At 45.4% G+C, this 21,753-nt stretch overlaps 1 protein-coding gene and 1 pseudogene across 1 annotated transcript in view; one reads left to right on the top strand and one right to left on the bottom strand.

Annotated features, from left to right (window-relative positions):
• C1QTNF4 (C1q and TNF related 4) overlaps positions 1 to 21,753 on the top strand; it is a 79,860-nt gene that overhangs the window by 39,770 nt on the left and 18,337 nt on the right. The gene's annotated exons all lie outside the window — the stretch shown is intronic.
• On the bottom strand, positions 3,581 to 4,605 carry LOC137159595 (NADH-ubiquinone oxidoreductase chain 5-like; annotated as a pseudogene).

The raw sequence follows: 21,753 nt of genomic DNA, 5'->3' as shown, positions 1-21,753 counted from the left end.
ATGCTCCAGATGACAATTGCAGAACGAGACCCAAAGTTTCCATGTTCTTAACCCATCTTTTATACTTGCTGGTTCTCATATAAGTATATGGGCCTTGCAGGGTCACGCTGCCTCCAGGTTCAGTTTGGTTGTTAATCACCAGCTAATTGCAAGCATGACTGTTCTCTTATTTCTGTACTTTGTCTGTTCCCAGTGTGGATCCTTCTGTTCTTTAGGGTCATTTATTTGCACTTTAGGGTCATTGATATGCATTCTTCGTCCTTCAGGGTCAGGATGGCAGTCTGCATCTTTACCCCCCTTTCTGTTGTCAGAGCAGTTTAGGTTGGGTCTTTTTATGTCCTGCACATACATTCCTCACTCACACACACAAAGAGAATTCATCAAGATATTTTTAGGTTCAATAGTACAAGTTTCAGGAAAGAGTTTACTTCAAGAAACTAACAAGATGGAGTTCACTTACGCCCTACTGAACAGTACTATACCATTATCATACCAGTAAAGGAAAAATCTATTTCTACCTCTGTCTCATTTATACAATAAACCAGGGAGTCTACATCTGATTCATTTGCACAGCTCCTGGGGAAGGCTCACACCCCTACAATTGTGGCTGGCATCGGTACATGTACCAAGCCAGAACCATTGGACAAGGTAATAACAGTTCCACCCCAGTGTTTCATTCACTCCAGTGGTGGTTGGACCTAGTTGTGGTATGTGAAGTGTTGCCATTTACGAAATTAAGTCACTAGTCACTGATGATTCCACTATGGGATGGGGAGCGCACCTGGGACACCTCAAAACTCGGAGCTGGTGCTCTGTGTAGGAGGTGACCTTTCATATCAATATCAAGAGCTATGGGCAGTGCGACTGGCCTGCCAGGCATTCCAAACCAATTTACAAGGGAAGTGCATCTCCATGCTTACAGACAATACCAGGGCAACGTTTTACATAAACAAGGGGAGGCCCATTCTCCCCACTTATGCCAAGAAGCACTGACCCTCTGGGAATATTGTATAGCCCACTCCAGTCACCTGGAAGCCTTCTATCTACCAGGCTCCCAGAATACACTGGCAGAGCACTTGAGCAGGTCCTTTGTCAGTCATCATGAATGGTCTTTTTATCCAGATGTCCTGAACATGGTCTTCCAAAGAGGGGATTTCTCCAGGTTAACCTGTTTGTGACCAAGCTCAACAAAAAATACCCTCAGTTTTGTTAATACCTGGGCCACAGACAAGGCTCTCTTTCGGATGCCTCCCTCTTACTTTGGGTGGGGAAGCCCCTCTATGGTTTCCCTCCTACGTCGCTGATTCACAAGGTGCTACTCAAGGCCAAGAGGGAGAAGGTCCAGATGATTCTCATAGTACCAGCATGGCCACACCAGCATTGGCTCATGACATCCCTGAACCTATCGGTGGACGAACCAATTGCCCTGCCCATGCTCCCAGACCTGATTTCACACGAGCATGGCCATCTGCGCTACCCAGACCTCAGGTCCCTCCACCTGACGTCTTGGAGGCTCTGTGGATGAATGAGTTAGAACAGGTCTGCTCAATGAATGTACAAACTGTCCTTATGAGTAGTAGGAAATGCTCAGCTAGAACTGTGTACCTAGCAAAATGGAAAAGGTTTTCTCTGTGGTCAGCATGCAAAGGTGTACTACCACGCGAAATGCCTCTACCCATGATCCTAGACTATCTTCTCGACTAAAAATGGAGGGCCTCGCTGTTTCATCCATAAAAATTCACCTCACTGCAATTTCAGTCTTCCACCCACCAGTGAATGGCCATTCAGTTTTTCCAAACCTGATCTGTTCAAGATTCCTGAAAGGACTAGAACATCTATCTCCCCAGATGTGCCAACCACTGCAACTCTGAGACCTCAACTTAGTCCTATCCAAGTTCACAGGACCCCCTTTTGAGCAACTAGCAAGTGCTCATTACTCCATCTGTTGTGGAAGGTGGTCTTCTTGGTGGCTATTACATTAGCTAGAAGGGTCTCAGAGATATGGGCTCTCACATTTGAACCTCCCTATATGGTCTTCTTTAAAGACAAGGTGCATCTTCAGCCACATCCAGCCTTCCTATCCAAGGTAGTCCCACACTTTCACAGCAGTCAGGACATATTTCTACCAGTATTTTATCTGAAGCTGCATGGAAGAGCAGAGGCTCCACTCCTGGGATGTTAGATGTGTGCTGGCTTTCTACATAGAGAGGGCCAAACCCTTTAGACCACCCAACTCTTCGTCACTGTCATGGACAGGATAGCCTTTCTCAATGCAGAGGATCTCCTCGTGCATCACATCATGCATCCACATGTGTTACAACTTAGCAACGGTGCCACCTCCAAGATTAACAGCACACTCCACAAGGCACAAGCGTTGTCTGCGGCTTCCATGGCACAAGTCCCAATCCTGGATCTCTGTAGAGCGGTGACCTGGTCATCTGTCCACACGTTCTCTTCTCACTATGCAATAACACCACAAGCAAGAAATAATAATGGTATAGTACCAAAGGCCTAGAGGCTACTAGGCAAATTAAATTATGGAGCAAGATGTACTGAGGACAGTATGTCTTGAGTCTGTTTCGAGTGTGTGCTTAAAATATAGAATTATAGTATATTCACTTTTATATGGAATTTACTTTGGTAAGTGGAGCTATGGGTTATATTTGTTATTTTAATGTGGATCTGAGGCAACTTTTTGAAGAACATTGTAGTTAAATTTTATATTAAACTCAGGAAACATAGAGCTTGGATGACATTTTCAGTTTGAGGGGTGTTTATGCATTGAGGAAGCCTCTTTATACATTTAGAATTAATACATTCCAGGGTTTCAATTTGGATTCTAAATGGATGAAGAAGCATCTCTTTTCAGTCCCGAAGTTCCTGTGTTGATTTATCATGTGTGAGTACATGAACTGATCCTCACATTTTCGAGCTGGATCCTGGGACATTCTTAGTAAATATAAGTAGTTAAGATAGGGATTATACTTCTCATTTGTCCCAAATTTTTATACCCACATTTAAAATGATTATTTCTGACAAGGGTTTCAGGCAACAATATTTCTAGGTGGGAGGAGAGTGCCTAAAAGATGTTTTCCCCATCTGGAAATCATGGAGCTATTTGTTATGCAAACTGCATGATACTGTTTGTTCCATTTAGTTGATTTAATTGAGTTTGATTATGATGTCAGGGAACCTATTCACTGCTGTATACAAGGTCTGTTGGATTCAGTATGTAGGTGTCCTCATGAAATTCATAACTCTACATCTTTATGAACTGTTGTAACTACTGCAGATGGGGTGAGGGCAGAGAATGTTCGGTGTTTCTGAAAAGAATTGTTTGGCTTTATTTTTTTGTCAAGGTGAAATTTTTGGCAGGAAAAGAGATTTTGAGATATCTATTTGAGCTGTCTGTGAAAATGACTTACCTCTACTATCTCCCACAAAACTGTGGCTGAGGTTTGAGTTCCTCAGTTGTGGATTAGTAGACCTCTAGCCTGTGTTTCAAGTTTAATGATTTATATAGTATTTAACTGGAGACTTGTGTCCTCCTTCTGGAGTTAGTACACACAGCAGTGTAAGTTTAGGGGATATGTAGTACATGTCTCCTTGCTGTCTTCTTATGGTAATGCATTATTGTAGTTGTAGAGGCTTGTATAGGTTTTTGGCATGCTATGTAGATTAGGTTTGTGGCGAACAGGAAACTGGTGTTACTAGGGTTGTTAGTTTATAGCTTATTGGTACAGTTAATGGCAAGGTTTGTGATGGATATATTATGAATGAGATTAATGGTCTGGCTACGATGCTTCATTTTGCTAATTGGGTAATAGGTTTGGTGCATTTTGGGTTTTCTTTGTAGTGGGGTATAGGGTGGTGTAGAGGTTGTCCGTTTCATACAGCAGTTAATATACGAATGCTGTAGATTGTGGTGAATGAGGTTGCAATTAGTACTATAATTAGAGATAGGGTGTTGATGTGTGATGTTATGATACATTCGATGATAATGTCTTAGGAGTGGAATGCAGAGAGGAATGGTATCCCTGCAAGAGCAAGGGCTCCAATGGTAAAATAAGATGATGTAGTTGGGAGGGTTTTGTTTAGTGCGCCTATTTTATGGATGTCTTGTTCTCCACGTAGGCTGTGAATAACGTTTCCAGCGCATAAGAATAATATAGATTTAAAGAATGCATGCAGACGTAGGTGTAAGAAGGCTAGTTGAGGGAGGCATAGTCCAACAGTAACTATTAGGCCTAATTGGCTTAGTGTGGAGTAAGCAATGATTTCTTTGACATCATTTTTTGTGAGAGCGTGAGTAGCTGCATATAATGTGGTAATGGCATCTAGGAAGAGACAAATGGAGAAGGCAGTGTAGTTATTTGCTAGGAGGGTTTGTATATGGATGAGTAGGTAGACACCTGCAACAACTATTGTGCTGGAGTGTAGAAGCGCTGACACTGGAGTTGGACCTTCTATAGCTGCGAGTAGTCATGGGTGTATTCCAAATTGAGCTGATTTTGCTATTGCAGCTAAGATGAATCCTAAAAGTGGTATTATTGGTATAAGGTGTGAGACTGAGTAAATTATTGGTAAATCTAGTGTATCTAGTAGTAAGAAAAATCAGCAGCACCTACAAGACTCATGAACTCAAATCCACATTCATATGGGGAGAGCTTTTCATTGTTGGGTTTTATTAGGGCTAGTCAGTTATTCAATATTATTAGAATTATTGATAAAATGAGGGTTAATGTGATGATGGTGATTACTATGTTTATTACCCCTCTTTAGGTCTGAATCTAAAACGTAGTGATTGGAACTCACTTGTACTGTTATACTAGGGGGGTATGATCCTTCGGTAAAACTATTGTCCAAGTATAAAAGCTATACAATACTTCACTGCATGCACATTACTGGCCACAAAATGAACGATAGCTACAGTTACTCAAAGTTCCACATTTTTTAATGAAACATTTCCCCCCACCCCTCAAAATTCCCATTTTTCAATTAGCTCTAGTAATAACAATATCATTCCTCATACCTTCTATAATTCCTCAACCTTATCTCTATTTCACTGCCTTACAGGCTATAGAGTACTACGAAACCACATTCACAGTCGCTGATAATATTTACGGCTCTATATTCTTTGTTGCTACTGGTTTCCACAGATTACACGTAATCATTGGGTCAACATTTCTAATTGTGTGCTTACTACGACAAATAAAATACCACTTCACCTCTAATCACCATTTCAGCTTCAAAGCCGCAGCCTGATATTGACCCTTCGTGGATATCTGTTGTTGGGAATGTAATGATGGAATTATGGAAATTCATGGATGAATTCATGGAAATGGAAATTATTACAATATCTCAAGTTACTCTATCCTTGATTTCCTTGCCCTCTTACCCTGTTTCCTATGTATCTGCTAGCTCAAAAACTGTTGTGGTAGTGGGTGTCCACTCAGCCCATCTCCCATGTCTGACATGGAATCTAACATTGCTTGCATAGCTGCTGGATCTATGAGAATTATCTCTGTGGGCCATAAATAACATCTGGCTGTGAGGCTAGACTACAGAGATTAGTGCAAAACGTAACTAAGCTCTTCAGTGGCATTACCCAAGGCTTCCCCAAAAAGAATGCTAGCTTCTTGAAAAAAATCCACTTCTTCAACCTTAGCATTCTAGACTTTCTGCTTCAGGTCCACATGAAGCTCTCGTACCTGGCATGCTTTTTCCCCTTGATCTAAGTCCACTCCCCATTTTAAAAGCATCATTATTTCAAAGTGTCTTGAGAGCCCGAACGCGGGAGTCCTCCCAGTCCTTCCCAGGCCTGCTCCTAAAAGCCATACTAGAGTCAGCCCAATCCCTCTTTCACACATGACTTATCAATTGCAAGTAATAGTTATTTGCAACTATTTGCAAAGGAATGTCCAGAACCACCTCCTAAGCGTGGGTCCAGCAGGTAGTCACTTTCAATTATTCCATAGACTTTCTCACAGATCTCAGACCCTCAAATCTTAAGATCATTCATTGGTCCTGGAATCCCAGAGTCCCCCTTTCTTTCCAGATAGTCCTAGACTTATTTTACAAGAAAGCCATCAAGCCAGCACTTTTGAGGGAAGAGGGTGAAAATTTTATTCTCAGAATTCCTTTTGTTCTTTGTCTTCAAATTTACCCAGAGTTCTTCCACATTTTAGATTTGTATCACGTTAGCAAGTGACTGTGCAAGTAGCAGTTCAGTCTCTCCAGCAAGGTGACTTTCTGTGCTCTGTGGATGTTGGGGTGCCACATGTCTGTGCTCCCTGATAACTGCTGATTTCTTCCTGGGGAATTTCATTTTCAATTAGATGGCAAAAATGTGACCATTTTCTTTCCCGGAACTGTAATAAATATTACTAATCACCATCCTAGTACAGAACTTATGGCACACCACTTAACTTTTTAATCATGGTGAAAATTGACCACTTATCTTTGTTTTTGAGCCTTGCACAGTCCCACTACTACTTAGTGGAACCTACCACTTGTCCTTCAAGTACTCATGGGACATCCCTTCGAATCCTTAAACCAAGTTTCTTTTGACATTTCTCACATTAAAAGTGATAATACTAGTTGCTATAACCTCTGCCCGGAGGATTAGAGAACTGATATCCTCAGTTGTGTCTCTTCCTTATTTGCAATTTTTCTTAGCTCAGATAAACACTTGAGGCCTAGATCCACAAAGGTACTTAGGCACTTAAGACCCAGTTTTAGATGCTACTGCAATCCACAAATCTCCTGCTCCTCTGCTGCCTAACCCTACAGGAGCCTAAACTCAGTAACTGCCTAAATTTTTATGGTAAAAGTTCTCTAGGTGCCTCCATTTTTGCCTCCAGGCATGTGTGCTGTTGCCTCACTCTAGGCATCTGGGTGCCTATCTTCCATCTAAGGCCCAAAGCAATCCACAAACCAAGGGAAATCATGCTCCTCAGCTTATCTCACCCCTGGGCTCCAGTCTGCTGGCATGCTCAGAGGCCTGTCACAACATGTGGTGTACCTCACAAGTGCATCAGATGCCCCAACAAGAAGTATGTAGGTGAAACCAGACAATCACTGTGCTCTCGAGCTTGCACAGAAAATGGTAAAAGACAAACACCATCTCACTGTAATGGGGTGTATAAACCTCACATGAACAAGGAAGGTTCCAGGGAGGCAGTGCTCTCCTAGGCCTTTCGGGGAGAGGAAGACCCCATATCGGATTTAAGCCGAAAACTGTTCTTGCATGAAAGAGCCTACTCTGTGATAGAAAAGGAACCTTGGCCCTGAAATGGGCCATTGATGTCCTATGGTACTACCTGCTGGAGAACCCCTTTTTGCTCCTCACAGACCACACGCCCCCTGATGGCTACATAGAGTGAAAGACACAAATGTGAGGATCATGCATTGATACCTGGCCCTCCAGTCATGCTGATTCGAGGTGCTTCATCGGGCCGGCAGGGCTCACGCTAATGCTTATTTCTTTTTGTGAGGTATGAACACTGTCATGGATAAAGAAGACAAGGCCACTACAAGGAGCAGACACACTGTGTTGTTTTTGAAAAGGAGGGTATATGATGGGGTGTAAAGACCTCCCACAGAAAAGGAAGGTGCCAGAGAGGCCCTGGCAACAGATCTAGCCCTACCTCTGTCAATCATATATGATAGGGAGGAAACTGCAGTCAGCAGGACAGAGAGGAGCAAGATTGCCCTAAGCAGTAGACTGCAGGAGTGACTCCTGGAACCACAGAGGAAAGTCCTAGCCAATGGAGCTTCACCGTGTTCCTGAGGAGAGTAGAGCAGACTCCCAGGGTAGGAAAGACAGGCTGAGCCTGACACAGAAGCCTAGCCAGAGTAATTTTCCCAAAACTCACTACGTTGGTGCTAGATCATTGGCAGCACTGTAGACACGCCACCCTCCCCCTTTGCTGGGGCAACAGAGTGAGAAAGAATCTCTGAATGTGTTAGGATGTGTGACTTTCATTTTGATTCCCCATCCAGAGAGACTTAAGAAGGTCCATAAAGCATAGAAGCCCTCCCCTTCTCCCGCAAGTAATGAGGAAATGAGGCTTGTGCTGGGACCACCCAGTGCAGATAACTGGTTGTGGTCAGGTTCCCCCACCCTCTGATGGAGGAACGACAATCACCCTGTGAGAATCCTTTTCACAAAGTGATCACTCCATATCTGACCTCTCAGTCCTCATCCTCAAAGAAAATCTGCATAAAATCTTCAAAAGGTGAATCTGGGAACTTAAATTCATAAGTCTGCTGGACACTAAAAAACCATGGCCTTATCAGGAACACTGGTTTTATGGCTCATAACAGCACTTTATAACACACCCTACTGCCTGCTAACCCTTAATTGCCAACTTTTTTTTAAGTGACCTCCTACAGCATGTGTGAATCCCACCTGTCAATCTGTCCCACCTTGTATTTAGCTCAGACACACTGGTTACCTTCTCCAGCCCTGACGAGGAGCTCTGTGTAACTCGAAAGCTTGTCTCTCCCATCAACAAATGGTACAATAAAAGATATTTCCTCACCCACCTTGTTTCTCATATCCTGAGACCAACACGGCTACACCAACACTGCAAACAAGGTGTTACAAGTGGCATATTAAGGTAAACCTTCCAAATCAGGCATTGCTTATTCTGTCATCTGCCCTTTAGTGTTGCGCTGTGGGATGGGAGGATGAGGATATTCAACAAGGCGAAATTACTTTCAGGTCATTCCATTTGTCATAGTCTTCTCTCTCTGAGGATGTCTGTCTTTCCCTCCTCTTATTTTCTCACTCTGTATGCACAGGGGTCCATGGCAACTACCAGGACTGGTATTCAGGGGATCATCTGGTTCCTGCTGGGATGGGGATATAAGGATTCCTGATAGCAACTGATTCAGGTGTGTTGGCATGCAAGTGCACAACTTCTGCTGGGGCAGATACATAGGAGTCCCTGAACACCTGACAAGATGGTGTGGGGGCGCAATCACTTGCCAGAATGGGTGGCTTATATATGGGATGGGGGGCTGGTGTCTGCAAAAACAGATAAGTGGGAGTCCATCTTCTGGTACGAGCACAAAGGGGGGTGGGGAGTGCCCTGGAACCTCCTGGGGTCTACAGTGTATCCCAGGACAGGTGTATGGGGTCCTTGTAACCTGCTTTAATCATTCTATGTCTATGTTTTCTGTCAGAAAGCCCACCTTAGGAACTTTTACATCAGTGTTACTAGATGGCCAGCAAGAGGCACTGTCATTGGATAATAAAAATTGCTGGACCAGGAGGACAGACTAATAGCCTCTACAGCCTATTATTTTGTCACCAACAGAGATCAGTGCTGGGTGCTTCAAAGCAGTGGTTTTCAACCTGTGGTCCGCAGACCTCTGCGGGTCTGCAGACTATATCTAAGATTTCCAAAGGAGGCTGCACCTCCATTTGAAATTTTTTAGGGGTCCACAAATGAAAAAAGGTTGAAAATCACTGCTTCAGAGGAATAAGGCAACTGTTCGTGCCATTTAATACCAGGGACAGGAATTCCTTCCTGACCAATTGGCGCCCACTGAAATGAGAATCTGGAGCCCCCCTTTAGTTTTACCCTACGGGCTGTCAAAATTCTTTCACACACCAAGCGCCCGTGGGCTGCCCACATAACAGGGGAAAAGACCAGGTATCTGGCAGGTAAGATACTCCCAACATCTGCTCAGGCCGGGGCTGTGCAGCACATTTGGGATTTGATTCCCTTGCATCCATTGATCTTTATGGGGATCGCTGCAGATGCTGGTGTCCTAACGTTTTGAGTGATGGTGCAGTGCAGCCCCGCTCCTTCCGACGGAAGGTGCCTGGGAGCCCAGCGGGGCTTCCTGAGATCGGCTGCGTTGGCCTAGACCGCTCCGCTCCCCTCGCTTCTCCTTCACGTTCCTTTTCTCCCCCAGCGCGCGGCCGGGGAGCCCTTCGGGCTGGCTTGGCTGTAAAGCCGGTGTGCTGCCATAGGCGACACTGAGCCAGGTTCCCCCGCTCCCTCTCTGTCCCCTTCCCCCGCCCCCTTCCGGCCCCTCCTCCTACTGTCATTGATTTGGTGCTGGAGCCCGGAGTGTCTGAGCTCCCCCTGCCCAGTCCCCCTCCAGCAGCGGCGCGGCTCCGGAGCTGTCAGTGCGCAAACATCAGCCGGGGCTCCGGGCACAGACACCTACACGGCCAGGTCCAGCCCGCGCCGCCCGCCGGCTACGGCGGAGTCAGTGCCAAGCAGCAGCAGGTACAGCCCCACCATGTACCTCACCCTGGGCAGCTGCCCCCTGCAAGCCCAGGGGAGGTAGCGGGGGAGGGTCGTCTGGGGTAAGCCCCTGAGGAGGGGAGAGATTCCTTCGGGAAGGCAGCAAGGCACAGAGAGGGTGGGGGTCGCAACGGAGGGTTTAGTGGGGATGGGGAGTCTTGAGGGTTACTATGGGGCATTATCCTGGAGGGTGCAGGATTGCAGAGTGTCTGTGAGGAGAGCAACATGGAGTATTATGGGGGGGAGAGGGGAAGACCCTTGGGGTTTGACCCCTATATAATTCCGGGGGGGGGGGGGGGGGACAAACTGTAGTTATTATTACCTAGGTCTCTAAATTGTGGTCTTGGTCATGGTCTGTCCCTGGCCCCACTCCTCCAGGAGAAGCAGGCTCCACAGACACACTGAGACAGAGCCACTCCAGGCAATTCCATCCTTAGGTGCAATGCCTTCCTGCCCCCTATCCCAGGTACTGTCCTGCTCCAGTCTGTAATACTCCTGTAGGATGTGACTTGCCCTGACACTCAGGAACTGGGGGCTCTCTGTCTCCACTCCTTGTGGGGCTGGGATCTTCCTTGTCTTGAGGGAAGGTTAGACTGATATACCTCATAAATCCTAGCTTTTCAGTATAAAATCTTATGTGGAAGATGCAAGGATTTGTGTGTCCTGGTCCTGCTCTCCATGGAGTTGCACCTCGAAGTACTTCTCTGGGACCAGTTTCTTGGGGAGATGGTCCCAAGGGATTTCCCTAGTGCCAGTTTCTTGGAGGGATGGACAGTTAAACCTGCATGGCCTCTCTGGGGTTGGCTTCCTGAGAGGATTGAGCCCCATGGCTCCTCCAGGGCTCAGTCTAAATGACTCCACAGACTTCTGAAATGTCAAGTTTTGTGCCTGATATTGTGAACAAATCGTCCTTGTGTTTGACAATCCCACTGTCACTTCTTCTCACCCCCACCCCCGCTCCTAGGAAAATGGGTCAGCCTCTCCAGATAATGTATCTATCAGACACTTTGTGAGTTTCTGCACTGCCAGCTGGTTAGGAGGCAGCATTCTAGTCCTTCTGTTTATGCACATACTAACTGTGCCTTGCTTCAATTATTCATCTTAGTGCCATTGCAACTTACTGCAGCTTGTCTCCTCCCGGGAGCTGAATGTGTAACAAGGTTTTAAAATACTTTGTCTTTGAGGCTATGATCCCATCCAGCTACACAGCTGCTGTCTACTTGCACACCCGTTATCAAGGAGCTAATGGTTAACTAATATCTGGGAAATAACTGTGTCTGTGTGGAGAAAGGTGTGTGTATGGGGGGGAGGGGAGGTCTGAGTAAATCAAGGGTGTCCATCTCATTCCCCATAGTCCATCCCAAAGAACCATGATGGATTATGATGGGGATGGTGTCTTGAATAAGGAATTATATTTCTGGAATTTGATCTGATAACCATTCACCTTGTGGAAAAGTTGGTCTTTCCCAGGTACAGTTGGTCTCTGTGGTGGACAAGTTGGGGACTGACTTGATTCTGATAACACCCCACCATCTTGGATATTATCCGTATTTTACAGAAGAGGAGATGGGCACAGAAGTGGAAAATGACTGAGCTACAGAGTGAGTCAGTGGTGAAACTTATTAGCTGTTATGTGTATTTTAGCTTGATCAGCTAGCATCCTCACTACTGTGGGATCTGGACACTTTACGTGGCTAAACTGGGAACTATTCACACTTCTAAATATCTGGACTTAGTAAACCAGATAGACCCACTGCAGCTAGCTGGCTCAAGTGTAATCAAGTGTGATCCCTCTGATCAGGCAGGTGACCAAGTATCTACAGTTCAGTTATACTAGGAAAGTCTGGATCAGTTGTATTGCAGTTGTTTCTAAATTAAGTCAGGTTTGGGGTTAAACATATTTCCAAACAGGAGCAAACTCCAGCAGTAACAGCCATTTTATTGATTTCCAGTTCCTGTAAGTCTCACCCCAGGGTCAGATACCAGATGAAGAGAGGTGCACAAAACAGAGAGTTATTTCTAAGATTAAAAAACACCTAGACCATTTAGGTCTTTTGTAGATAGTAACCAGCATCTTTAATTTCACCTGGAAGTGAACTGGCAGCCAGTAAAGAGCAGAAGTAACAAGCTCTTAGTGGCCCCTGAGCTCTTGGTAAGCAGCCTCCTTCTATACTATCCAAAAAGTGTAAGCAGTTAGTCACTGGTTGAGCTAATTGCAGTGAACCAGCCTCAGTGTGACAAAATCATGGATAACCAAGATGAGGTGAGCATCTGAGAAGTTAGAATTCATGAGTTCTTCTGCTCCCCTCCTGTGTTCTTTCCTCTGTTACACTGCCTTTGTTACAAGATGAGAGGCGTGTTGTCTGCAAAACAGGGCCCTGGAGCCTGCTTCATCTCCTCCTGGGGAAGGATTGTATGCCAGATGCTGAGGTCTAATATTCAGAGTTACTGTAATTTATTCCTGAAAACCCCAAATCCTTTTACTTTCTCACAGACTGATTTTTAACATGCGTTGCACATTGTCCCACTGGTGCAAAATCCTCCCTGTAGGATCAAATCCCCATTGTACTAGAATTAAAACTTATTGCATGGCCTAAAAGAGCAAGTTTCCATGTGGTGATCTGAAGATCCGGGTTATGGCCTGACAAGCTAACATACCCTCATTCATTGTTCAAACAGAGCCTACCTGACTGAGCTCCCATGTTTTTCCTAGCTTAGACAGCAGATACCTCAGTTCTTCCCTTCTGATTGTCATTAGGATGACCAAATAGCAAGTGTGAAAAATCGGGACGGAGATGAGGGGTAATAGGCACCTATAAAAGAAAAAGCCCTGAATATTGGGACATCTGGTCACCCTAATTGTCATCCAAGAATTTAGTATAAGTTCCATTACACAACAGACCCAAGATGAGGTTAGGATCTCATTAATCCCTTGGGTTTTGATTAATTCATTGTGGCTGTCCAATTCCCAGTTGACTTTATCTAGTCACATATAGCTTCCCTGCCTCCCCCCCCGGTCACTTTTGTCAATCAATCCCCCAGAGTGCTCTGTTGCACCCATCCACCCACTATAGGTTGCTCATTTCTTCCAGTCAGATTAGAGAACAAAAGAGTAATTCCTGCTGCATCTGATCAAAGGGCTGAAGCTTCCAGCAGAGAGAACCCACATACGAGCAGGAATTGATCACAGAGCTGAGCAGCAGAGAAATCCATCCAGAGACTGGTAATTGATTACAAAGGCCCCCTGGGGGAGGGTGTACAGACCAGACCTCACCATGTCCCCCAGCACTTTGTTCACCCATCCCATAGATAGCTGTTACCGTGGCAGTGGCCCAGGCTGCACATGCATCTGCCAGAAAAACCTTTGCTCATTAAATGAAAGGGAATGTAGAGACACAGGGTGGCAGGAGCAACCACTTAAGCATCCACTTTCATTCATCTAATGGGATGGTGCCTTTGAAAACGGAGAGGGTAAAAGGAAGGCAGATAGATTCCGTTTTGGCTAGAACGCTTGCCTGAGCTGCTAAGGCTTGAGGTATGGGGAGAACAGCTGGATTGGTGTGATAGGGATGAACAGACTTGCATAGATGTTGGAGATGGAAAACCAGGGCCAGTTACAGCCAGTCTAGGATCCTCCGCAAAATCATTTTATTGCTGCATCTGCAAGGCCCAAGCTTCAATATGTTGTTCTTTCCCATGTCTCTTCCACAATGTGGGAACATGTTCGTTCCCACAATTTCTTCCACATCTCTTTTGCAATATGGGAGGGGGAGGAAGGCTCCCTCTCCCTGGGGAAAGAGGGATAACCGGGTGTATATCAAGAACTGCTGTGTGTTTGGAGAATAGTGGAGACTTCCTGAGGAGGGGAAATCTGTGATGTGTTCTGGCTAGGGCAAAAATAGAAGAGATGTCCTCAGAGCTCTCAGCATATTGCTGATTGATTCCACAGCATGAAGCACTGAAGTTTCCATAGTAAATATCACTCTCATTCTTGATAGGATGGGGATGGGCTCCCACCCCAAAACAGAGGCCTTCCTCCCTTCTTGCCCACCAGTTTCCCAAGGTTGCAGGTTCGGTAGTGTCATAGGGCAGTCCTGCTTGGAGTGCTCTCCAGCAGCAGAACAGGCAGGTGGTGTGTGCCTCAGTTTCCCTCCTTCAGAGTCCCCAGTAACACCATGCAAGCTTTCTTGACTCAATAAAACCCCTTCTTAGGGCCAGTTTATTACAAAATGATAGACTATAATGAAAGTCCCAAAACATAGTCCCTTTATCACCCCCAGTATATGTGTCCTCAAAATCCCATAAACTTTGGTCCCTCAACATCCCACATATCACCCTGCAGTGTTTTTAGCAACACCTGGGCTCTTTGTCAGTCCTCTCCTGTCCTTCTGCTAGGACAGTCATCCCAACCCTTCCAGCTGGAGTGCAACCCTATTCTTTCCAGCAGGAAACCATCCTTCCACCCAGCCTCTCTGCTGGGCAGGGCTGTATTATCCATTAGGCACAATAGGCACAGTGCCTAGGGCCTACAAAACTTTCAGGGCCTACGAAAAAATTTTGTATATATAATTTTTTATTTTTATTTTAAAAACTATTTATTAATAGCTTAAAATCAAATTAGTTATTTTGGTCAGGGGGCCTACGAAGGCAAGTGTGCCGAGGGCCTACGAAGATCTTAAAACGGCCCTGCTGCTGGGAGCTTTTTCTCACCAGGGAGGCATCCATCATGCCTCCTGTACCATTAACCCTTTTGTCTCAGGTGGGAACTTCCACTGTCCTCCTGGCTCCAGCTCTCCAGCAAGAAGGCTTCAGCAGGAAGGCCCATCCAAGGCTTCCCTGCCTTCAGTACTGTCCAGTCCTAGCTCTCTGGGTTGGGGAGGTCAGTTGGCAAACCCCTCTGCTGCCTTCAGCTTTCCTCTGGGACCTCCTACAATCTCCTAGTCTCTGGCAGCTCTCACCTGCTAGTCTGACCTCTGTAGGTCCACGTGTCCTCTTTCAAGACCAATTGGAGTCAGCTGACCAGTCACAGGTATGCTGGCCTCTTCATTCTTACAGGGCTAGTGCCACCCTATGACAGGCAGATTTTCTAAACCAGTCCTAAGCCCTACTAGGTTCCATTTATTCCTTCCTTCTTTGAATCCACGGGTGCCATGTTCCCTGCAGTCTGCTCTCTAGGGCTTTAAGTACCATGGGACTCTCGTGAATTAAACTGTACAATAAAGACCACCATTCTGCAGCACTGCCCCATTCCCTTAGCAGGCTCTGTCTTCCTCTGCCTACTGGGCTAGCTAGCTTGTGTTACTGATGTAATTTGATATTAAAATACTTTTATTTTATGCTGACCCACATTTTCACTGTGTGGCAGATCTTTTTATTGAGGAGGAACTGCATCATAGATGTTATTGGAGCAAAGCTGGAGGTTCTAGCTGCTGAGAGAGGGCAGGTGGAGCTTCTAGCATGCAGGAATACATAGGAGCTGGTTTTAGTTTTTCATATCCAGGAGGCAGCTGAAACATTTAGTACTAGGGAAGGCTTGTACTGACTTTCTCCCACTTCTCTATCAGGGGCAGAAGAGACTTTAAGTCTGTGGGGAGTAGAGGTTTAAAGTCCTCATTCCACACCCCAGAAACCTGAAAGCAACTAGCTACTTTGCTGCATCCCTCCCATTGCTACATCATACAATGACAAATAAGTGTGTTACCTGGATGCTTCTACTAGAATAATCAGTAGTGAAATAATTGTCAAAGTTTTAAATTGACATCGGAGAACAGTGTTTACATGCTACAGAGATGAATGGGGCTGTTAGCACCTCTCTACGCAATTGTTTCATGTTGCCTGTAAACTGTGGCAGAAATCATTGAATTGGATTACATTCGCTTTACATTTTGAAGATTTTCTTTGCAACCTAAGGGCTGGAGACTTAATTTCTTTTTAAATGAAGATTCTGAGATTCTGAACAGTTGTGGAACAATTTAAAAATTTTCGGTGGGGGGGTGCAGAGCAAGAGCCAGAAGCTATAGATTGGGTAAGCTTCATTTTTTGAACATCTAAAACCCCTTTAAACAAATAGAAAATGCAAACCTCATAACTCTGTGGTATTTTTTATTTTGTGCCACTCTCCCAGATAAGGGCAATAGTCCTTAGTGGGGGCAAAACTGAACAAAATCCATCTGTTGGACTTATTAAAATCTTGGCCTAATACTTCATGTATAGTGCAGGCACAGTGCAGCTCTTATGGAAAAGGAGCTGAAAGAAAGGGAGCCACTTAGAAGAAGAATATTAAAAGAATGCTTTTCTGGACAAGGTATAGACAAGAAGCCTCTCTGATGTCCTTGGAGCAGGTGTTTGAGTCTGTGAATGCTAAAAAGGATGATATGGGGGAAAATAATAAATGCAGTGGAGCAACCAGCAAATCAATCTGAATTGAAGACATAACCTCTGCCCTAATTTTAGCGTCTATCACAGCTCAGAGCAAAGCCCTCACTAAAAACAATGCATGTGAGAGAGACAAGAAAAACTACTATAAAATGAAGTACAGTCCCACAATAGACATTTTAAGGCATTCCAGCAAGGAGAGAGAAACTGGATCCTTTAGCTGTTATGGAAAAGGCAGTGCCCAAATTGTGTAATATAAATAGCATGGAAGATTCTTCTGTGTCTGATGAAAAGCTATTGGATCCCAGTGAGGAGACTGGTAGGAAAAAAAAAAAAAGAAAAAAAATAATGATCCTTTCTTTCAGGTGCCATGGTGATGAGCTCAGCATAAGATCCTGACTAGAATAGATGGAGCATGCTCTGAGTTCAGCCAGAAAGATTTTTAAATCCTCTGAAGGGATATTCTTCTGTCCCTAGACTTTAGATGTTTCCACTTAGACAAAAGAAAAGCTCTGAGAGAAGTTAAAGATCATCACATAGCAAAAGGAATTGAAACAATTTTTACACCAGCCAAGCACTAGGGAATTTTTCATATGAAAACATTTTGGTCTCTGGGACCAGAAGCTACAAAGCAAGTGCTGGAAAGAATCTGTGTTGAATGCACAGGACAAGGAGAAAATGGAAGAATTAGATTCTGATATTTAAAAGGTTGTTTACACTGAGACCTTGCTTGATGAACTGTGGCATATTAGCATCGAAATCCAGTGTAGTTGTAGATAATTGCAGTGTAAAAATATTTTCAAGTGTTTAAAATCCTTGTACTTGGATATTCTCTGGGACTTGTGAGCACAAAGTATGACAACAAACAACAAATATTGTATAAGCTCTGTTTGCTCTTTTCCCCCTTCTCCTTTCAGTGGAGCATAAATACTTTGTGAAAAATAAGAATATATTTAGAAAACTGATCATTTGGTGCCCTACATGCTGCAGAATTTATTCACTCCATCACCCTTCAGTCCCACCCCCTGAAGACTGACCATTTTAATAATCAATACTAATTCATTGCTTTGTGTGTGTGTGGTGTTTTCTGTCTCTTCTCCTCACCAACCGTATACAAATAGTATTGATGTTTCCCAATCCAGGATTTTAAGAAGGGGTGCTGTCTCTTTAAAGGAGACTGCAGATCCAGAGCAGCCTGCTTCTAGTTCTGGCTCCAGAACAAAGAATTCTGGAAAGCATAGGCAAAGCAGCCATGCATGTTGGAAAAGGATATAAAAGAGCTCCCTTTTCACCCGTAAAAGAGAGACACCAGGGGAGTGGCAGGATCTGCAGTGTTGCTTCCTGTTAAAATGACCTGAGATGAAATCTAAGAAGCACGTGGACAGAAGAATAAGGAATGCAAGGGAAAAATTCTGTGGACTTTGTTACAAGTGCTGGGGTGCTAATAACAAAGGATTTTGAAGAAGCAGAGGTGGAGGGGGGCACGTTAGTCCTCAGAACCAGAAGTAGCCTTGTCCCAGGAAGGAGTGAAGAGAGTGGAAGAAATGTTGGCATTGGTTTGGAATGTGACTGGAAAGCTAGCCTCCTGTTCTGGGATGCATGACTGGGGTTTCCAGGAAGGTATGGGAGGGAAGCCCCTTCACTCTCCTGCATCAGAGGGAATATTGCTTAAATACAGAGGAAGGGCTGTGATGCAGAGAGGGGAAAATGACTGGTTGGAGCTATTGTTTTGGATTCATATCTGACCCTTGCTCCACAGAAGGGGTGGTAGTTTCCTTATTTAGCTAGAGGGATAAATTTAACTATTCAGTGATTGGGAGATAGGGCATGTACAAGAAGAGGGCAGACAGGTGCACCCACTCCAATAATTGGCGGAAGCACAGAACTCCTCCATTCCCAGGGCCGCAGCAGGGGCACAAAAAAGTAGTCACATTTTTATTCTTGTGCACACCCCTGGAAGGAGGTAACCACTGAGGTAATGGCCACACCTGTTGCCAGAGATAAGCCATTGCTACAAGAGGGTAGAAGGATTGAAGGTAGTGTAACAAAACACAAATATCACAGTTCTAAATAGAAATAAAGTTCTAAACAGTTTAATCTGAGAACAGGAGGGCTGAGTCCATGTGCACCTCTGGCCTCTTCACTGGGGTCTAAACCAAGCAGATTTTCTTTATTGGTCCTTAGTTCAGAACTTTTTCTGCACCACATCCCATTTCCGCCTTCCTGCACCCCAGTGCAGTCTGAGCTTCCCTGTCCCCCCAAGGAAGCCTGACATTTGGCCTAGTTTTAATGTGGTAATTTGACTGGCCTCTTCATGTATGTCTACACTGGAGATGGAAGGTATAATTTACAGCTCAAGTAGATATACCCTCACTAGCTCAGATGAGGCTAGCATGTTAATAATAAAAGTGTAGCTGCAGTGGCTGGCACAAGTGGTGGCATAGGCTAATTGCCCCAGGTTCATGCCTATGGTCTCAGATGGGATCGGACCTGTGGGGGCTAGCCTCCCTGCCACTTGCACTGCCACAGCTAGCTGCCCCACTGTTTGCACCAGCTGCCACAGCTACACTTCTATTTTTAACACACTAGCTTGATCAGAACTAGCATGGGTATGTCTGCTTGAGCAGGAAATTATATTTTCCTTCTCTAGTTCAGAAGTACCCTCAGTTGTCTTCCACCTCTGTAATGCCTCCTGTCCCACTGCAACTCAAGTCACAGCTGCATCTGCATCTGCATCTGTCCAGAGCAGGACCCACTGCCATGCACCCTAGGGAGCTCTGAATCCTGATGTAGTGTGATTTGTCATAATTCAGGTTTTGGAGGCCCAGATTCCACTGCACACTTAGCTCTTTAGGGACCAGAAATGGCTGGGCCATCTTAGTTCTTGTGAAAAAAGTTCCTCTTTTCCCTCCCAAACTTTTATTGAAAAATTTACCAGAATAGATTGTGGTGCTGACCACAGCCTTCAGTCTGCTTGTGTTCCCAGCCTTTGCCATCCACCAGTCAATGTCTCCCACAAACACCTTCAGGTTTCTCCCATGCTGCCCCTTATGGAGAGGAGCAGGGAGAATATCTCTCATATAATCTGTAGAGCCACTCTCTTATCCTTATTCATATCCCTCTTTTAAAACTTGCCTCTGCTTTAATGCCAATAAAACCTTGCCTGCTGATCATAGCTAGGCAGGTGATGAAATGTGACTTTCCCCCTCCTACTTATTTAGTCTTACTGGCTTGTTCTTTGAGTAATTGCATATGTTCATCCCACTTCAGATGTGTGCGCACTCAGGGCACTATAGCTGGAGATTTTTTTCACTTAGCGGTACCCATTGCAGCGGCACATGTTCTCTCTTCTGCCTCATGCTGTTTCACAATGGCATAAGGGTGGAGCCACCTCCAACTCCCCTCAGTTCCTTTTTACCACCTGTTTTCAGTGATCAGCTTCCTGCTGCAAATGTTCTCCCTTTACAGTGACTTGATTTATTTCTTGTATGTAGATAGTAGTATTAGTTTTTCATAGTTGTTAGTAACTTTAGTGTAGGTTTCATTTGTTGTTTTTCTTAATGTTAGTTCCCACTTGCTTTGGGTGCTGATGCCTGGTACTGGGGTATGCTTTGGTCTCTGGGCTTTAAGCTTCAAGAAAACTATGCCAGTTAGTGACCCTCTTTCCAAGTGCCTAAGGTGCCTCAGCAAGGGTCACATCCATGATTGTTGTCAGATCGGCAGAGACTTTAAGCCCCAGATGAAAAAGAATGGGAGGTGAGACTGTGTCACCTTCTTATGGAGGCCTTTCTGTGTCCACCTTCTGAACCATCCCGCTCAGGGTGGGGCACTGAGTACTTTTGCCTCAGTTAGAAGTGCCTCTCCAGACACTGTGGATACTCAATACCACTCCCCTTCCCTGGTGCCAAGGAAGAAGCACAGACAACATCCCTCAAAGGAGCCAAGCTCCTCCAAAAGATCAAGGTCACAGTACTGTCCACCAGCAAAGAAGCTGGAGGACAGGATAGAGCAGTGGTTCTCAAATGGTGTTCCGTGGAACCCTAGGGTTCCGTGGGCTGAGCAGAAGGGTTCCGCGAAGAAGATGTACCACGCCGCCGAATGTTAAAAAAATCTGGTGCCGCCGATCAGCTGTTCGCGGCCTTGAAAGCGTGCCGCCGAATCCAGCAAATACCGCGCCGCCGAAAAGAGGAAGATTTCCTTGACTTTTCGGCGGACGGTATGTCGTGTGGGCAAGGGTTCCGAGGGCATGGCATGGGCGCACAAGGGTTCCGTGGGTGGAAAGAAATTGGGAACCACTGGGATAGAGTATCCTTGGAGAAGGGGTGCTCTTCTCCTGTAGGGGGGTTGACTCCAGCACCAAGGTCTGCGCTATTCCGGCTGACCCCACACTGTGATTGATGCCAACCCCTTGTATGCAACAACAGCAATATGAGGGAAATCTTTCCGTACCAATAACATCAGCAGCATATGCCTCAGCATGGGATCTGCACTATATCTCGGCACCAGATTCCCCCACAGTGCAGAAACAAACTGTCTGGTGCTGCTTGATCCTTCAGACTTACATGCAGAACAGGTCCAACCCTTGGTATTGTGGCAGACTTTGTCAGACCATCCTGTGCTTCCTCACCCATGCTGTCCAGCGGGAAACCCAGCATGCTGTCTCTAGTGCTGACGTTTCTGGAGATGCCACCAGACTTTGGCACTGCCTGGTATAGTGCCTCTTTGATCAGGTGACTCAGGATATTCCTCAGATTTGGAGGTAGGCTCCTATGCCCCTCCCTCCCAGGATAAGAGACTATACTCACCTGTGCTGTGAGGATTCCGTTTCAGGTACCCACAGATGTCCAGGGACCCAGATCCTTGGGCTGGTAGGAATTGGAGTCCTACCCCCTACCAATGGCTGCATTGGAACCTGTGGGGTTTCCCACTACTACACCAGGTCCTCCCTGGCTCCTCCTCTTTCTCAATCCCCAAGCAGATGCCGGGCTAGCTCCCAAGAGGAGACTCACAATAGTGCCCCTCTTATAAAGTATAGTACCAAGCAGGAACCTCAAGAATAGCCTCATATGCCAAAACTTTGATCCACTTCACTACAGGAGGCTCAATCTTA

This window comes from Emydura macquarii, unplaced genomic scaffold, assembly GCF_026122565.2.
Source record: "Emydura macquarii macquarii isolate MOO-44397 ecotype Brisbane River unplaced genomic scaffold, CSIRO-AGI_Emac_v2 contig_1876, whole genome shotgun sequence".
Classification (NCBI taxonomy): Eukaryota; Metazoa; Chordata; order Testudines; family Chelidae; genus Emydura; species Emydura macquarii.
The sequence above is the reverse complement of the archived record's forward strand: the minus strand, read 5'-3'. Positions and strand labels throughout refer to the sequence as shown.